Raw genomic sequence first — 5,000 nt, forward strand, 5'->3', positions numbered from 1 at the left:
TGGCTCTGCCGCACGAAGCCGTGGACCGGCAATGACGCCACCCGCACCCGTTCGTGCACCACCCCAACCGCCAAACTCGCACCTCCAGCGGATGAACGGCGGACGTTTCCCGCACTCGTAAAGTGCAATCCACCCCTATAACTTGCGTTTCATGAAGAGTTATTTCCAATATGCGACATTCCCGCTGTCCGTATACATGAGCCGCGACCTGTACCACTTACGAGCGAGAGACGCGATCGCGTTGCTCACTGTACGGCGTCCGATACCGAGCCATCAGCATGTCGGTCCCCATGCGCGTTGCACTCGCACTCGCAGTCGCAAAAACGTGGGGCAAATATATTACGCGGAAGAGTTATAACAGACCGAGCCCCACTGCATGGGGGGAGTCTTTGTCACTAATGTACACAGATGGAACATTTTGGACTGGAACCAGATTACCCGTACACACGGCGCTGATTAGTAATCAATGCAGAGCCATCAAACTACAGCAAATATACACAACTGTCCGTATACATGCTGAAAGAGTCTGCCCAAAATGGGAACCACACGTCAGCCAGACACTCTGATCACGCACCACTCTCTGCTTCTAACAGGCGCACATACAATATGTAAGCACCAGCATGGAACAACATCCAGTGCATCTTCTCCGCCACATTACACAATCCACACTATCACAACCAGACCAGGAGGTCCGTGCGGAAAATACAATATCCCAGCCTTTCGACATCCACCATTGCGCAGACCAGGCACCAACACCCACACATGTCCTATACAACGGTGCACCCAACATCACAATAGTACCTCCTGTCACAGCGCACAAACAATGACATGAGTCAAAGACACAGGTCTCACACAAGCATAGAATTGGAGCGCCGCCTCTAATAAGCCAAAGGTGCATCCTGACGTGACAAATCTGATCATGTCACAAGCATTCACTTACTATAATCACTATCAACGAACCTGCCGCCCCCGCCCCCCCCCCCCCTACACCTTTCCGTACAACAACGTGTAACCTAACCTAACCTAACCTAACCTATGTTGTACCTTAACCTAACCTATGTTGTACCTTAACCTAACCTATGTTGTACCTTAACCTAACCTATGTTGTACCTTAACCTAACCTATGTTGTACCTTAACCTAACCTATGTTGTACCTTAACCTAACCTATGTTGTACCTTAACCTAACCTATGTTGTACCTTAACCTAACCCATGTTGTACCTTAACCTAACCCATGTTGTACCTTAACCTAACCCATGTTGTACCTTAACCTAACCCATGTTGTACCTTAACCTAACCCATGTTGTACCTTAACCTAACCCATGTTGTGCCTCAACCTAACCCATGTTGTGCCTCAACCTAACCCATGTTGTGCCTCAACCTAACCCATGTTGTGCCTTAACCTAACCCATGTTGTGCCTCAACCTAACCCATGTTGTGCCTTAACCTAACCCATGTTGTGCCTTAACCTAACCCATGTTGTGCCTTAACCTAACCCATGTTGTGCCTTAACCTAACCCATGTTGTGCCTTAACCTAACCCATGTTGTGCCTTAACCTAACCCATGTTGTGCCTTAACCTAACCCATGTTGTGCCTTAACCTAACCCATGTTGTCGCCTTAACGTAACCCACGTTGTCGCCTAAACCTGCTCTGTAATTGTTATACGACTCGTTCAATTACTGTAGTGTTGCCCACCCGCAACCCTCGCAATATAGTTCGCTACTCGCACTGCCCGCACCCCTGTGTATCGCTTCATGTTAAACACCTTGCAAGTCTTGCTCACTTTCCACATGCTCCTGCTGTACACTGTAATGTGGATGGCAGCAGGACGTACATGCCGCCCCTCCCCACGTCCCCACCTTGCCCCCTGCCTTCGCAAGCTGGTTGGTGAGAAGTTTGCATGTTCAATGCCCTTCGCATGCGACGTACTCAGGCTACGTTGTGGTGCGGCCTGTGTCAACTGTCCGCTGATGTCGTACGCGTGAACCACAATCTGTACTGCACATTCGTCCTTATGTACTGAATGATACATCGTGGCACATGTGTGACCGCACAACGACTGCGCCCAAAAACGGCGGACCATACAGTGCAAATATTGTGCACGCAGCTACGTGTCGTCTCCCTATGAGAGCTGGATTGCAGTGTGGTACGCCATAGAGACGTGTGGGAGGAACGGACGCCGTGGATGGCGATCAGCATGAGCTGTCTGTTGATGTATTCGGACCTAGTCGTCTCTCCTCACACACCGTGATGGCATGGTGCACCGCGTTCCATATCTGCGACATGCTACAGAGGCCGGTTGACAGTCGTTCGAGCAATGGACATCGCATACGTACGGGGGCCACCTTCCACGTATTGTCTAGGCGTGCACATTTTGTTGCGTGTATGTGGGCAGACGTAGTGTGGCGTGACACCTGACACAGGCATGCAATAATCGTTGAAGTTGCAAATGGCGATGGACGCCTGCGTTTTCTGGTGAAGTTACGCAAATGAACAAATGGTAACCTGTTGTGGTGCGGTTGTTCTCGGTAGGGGTGAATCGGTGATGGCGACGATAGGTTGAGGTACTAACCGGTTGTTCCAGCGATACCCACCATGCCGACGAAACTGAACGGCATCTGGGTGTGAAGCGATACGCGGCGGTGGCTGGGTGGGACCGTCCCCGGCCGGTGAGGGGGCGCCTCCCGGCGTGCTGGCCGCGCGGTGCGTGGGCGCACGCGCTACAGCCGGCTGGTGGGGGCGGCCAGTGGCAGGCGCGCCGGCCGACGGACGCGGCAGGCGTCGCAGCTGCGCGCCGGCGCACCCTGCGCGCGGCGCCGTGCGGCCAAAGTAGGTCCTCGCGGGCCCGGTGCGAAGCGCGGTGGACATCTTCAGTTTGCTGGTCCGATTGAGGACTGTGTGCGTTGAGGATGCGCCGCCGCCCGGCGCTCGGCGCCGCGACGCCGTCTGCTGCTCGGTCGCCCCAGCGGTTCTCGCTGGTGGTTTGTATCGCAGCTGTGCGGATGTGTTGGCGCGTGCGCTGTGCTGGGAGAGTTCGCTTCGGCACCCAAGTGGGGCTTTTGTCCTTCTGTGGCGCTGGCGTTGGAGCTGCCGGTCACCGTAGGTGGCGCGTGTTGTCTCCCGCCGGCAATGCCACGACAGCACGCTCCCGGGCCTCTGTCGGCAGCGGCAAGCTCAGTTGGGAGCACGGGTGGTCGCACCGAAAGCGTCTACTCGCCTAACTCCGGGCGATTGCGCCTCTCTCGAACCCGACCAAGTACTTGGGACGGCGCTGCGCGCCGCCGGGACCTGAGAGGGTTTCGAGGTGTATTGTGCAGGGGAGCTCAGCCTCCTCCTGTTTGCAGAATGATTGAGCGGACGCTTGCGTGTTCGCGCGGGCCCCCGGGACACACTCCCGGGCGGCCGGCTGCTCAGCTCTAGTTGACGCAGCTCCCTGGTTGATCCTGCCAGTAGTCATATGCTTGTCTCAAAGATTAAGCCATGCATGTCTCAGTACAAGCCGCATTAAGGTGAAACCGCGAATGGCTCATTAAATCAGTTATGGTTCCTTAGATCGTACCCACGTTACTTGGATAACTGTGGTAATTCTAGAGCTAATACATGCAAACAGAGTCCCGACCAGAGATGGAAGGGACGCTTTTATTAGATCAAAACCAATCGGTCGGCTCGTCCGGTCCGTTTGCCTTGGTGACTCTGAATAACTTTGGGCTGATCGCACGGTCCTCGTACCGGCGACGCATCTTTCAAATGTCTGCCTTATCAACTGTCGATGGTAGGTTCTGCGCCTACCATGGTTGTAACGGGTAACGGGGAATCAGGGTTCGATTCCGGAGAGGGAGCCTGAGAAACGGCTACCACATCCAAGGAAGGCAGCAGGCGCGCAAATTACCCACTCCCGGCACGGGGAGGTAGTGACGAAAAATAACGATACGGGACTCATCCGAGGCCCCGTAATCGGAATGAGTACACTTTAAATCCTTTAACGAGTATCTATTGGAGGGCAAGTCTGGTGCCAGCAGCCGCGGTAATTCCAGCTCCAATAGCGTATATTAAAGTTGTTGCGGTTAAAAAGCTCGTAGTTGGATTTGTGTCCCACGCTGTTGGTTCACCGCCCGTCGGTGTTTAACTGGCATGTATCGTGGGACGTCCTGCCGGTGGGGCGAGCTGAAGGCGTGCGACCGCCTCGTGCGTGCTCGTGCGTCCCGAGGCGGACCCCGTTGAAATCCTACCAGGGTGCTCTTTATTGAGTGTCTCGGTGGGCCGGCACGTTTACTTTGAACAAATTAGAGTGCTTAAAGCAGGCAAGCCCGCCTGAATACTGTGTGCATGGAATAATGGAATAGGACCTCGGTTCTATTTTGTTGGTTTTCGGAACCCGAGGTAATGATTAATAGGGACAGGCGGGGGCATTCGTATTGCGACGTTAGAGGTGAAATTCTTGGATCGTCGCAAGACGAACAGAAGCGAAAGCATTTGCCAAGTATGTTTTCATTAATCAAGAACGAAAGTTAGAGGTTCGAAGGCGATCAGATACCGCCCTAGTTCTAACCATAAACGATGCCAGCCAGCGATCCGCCGCAGTTCCTCCGATGACTCGGCGGGCAGCCTCCGGGAAACCAAAGCTTTTGGGTTCCGGGGGAAGTATGGTTGCAAAGCTGAAACTTAAAGGAATTGACGGAAGGGCACCACCAGGAGTGGAGCCTGCGGCTTAATTTGACTCAACACGGGAAACCTCACCAGGCCCGGACACCGGAAGGATTGACAGATTGATAGCTCTTTCTTGATTCGGTGGGTGGTGGTGCATGGCCGTTCTTAGTTGGTGGAGCGATTTGTCTGGTTAATTCCGATAACGAACGAGACTCTAGCCTGCTAACTAGTCGCGTGACATCCTTCGTGCTGTCAGCGATTACTTTTCTTCTTAGAGGGACAGGCGGCTTCTAGCCGCACGAGATTGAGCAATAACAGGTCTGTGATGCCCTTAGATGTTCTGGGCCGCACG

The 5,000-nt window shown here is 53.9% G+C and overlaps 1 non-coding gene across 1 annotated transcript in view; it reads left to right on the forward strand.

Annotated features, from left to right (window-relative positions):
* The first annotated feature begins 3,431 nt into the window (after positions 1 to 3,431).
* Positions 3,432 to 5,000, forward strand: part of LOC124730675 — a 1,909-nt gene continuing 340 nt past the window's right edge. The window contains exon 1 of the ribosomal RNA XR_007008052.1: positions 3,432 to 5,000. This exon is cut by the window's right edge and continues 340 nt beyond it. This is a non-coding gene — a ribosomal RNA (small subunit ribosomal RNA).

This window comes from Schistocerca piceifrons, unplaced genomic scaffold (genome assembly GCF_021461385.2).
Source record: "Schistocerca piceifrons isolate TAMUIC-IGC-003096 unplaced genomic scaffold, iqSchPice1.1 HiC_scaffold_1249, whole genome shotgun sequence".
In the NCBI taxonomy this organism is placed as follows: Eukaryota; Metazoa; Arthropoda; class Insecta; order Orthoptera; family Acrididae; genus Schistocerca; species Schistocerca piceifrons.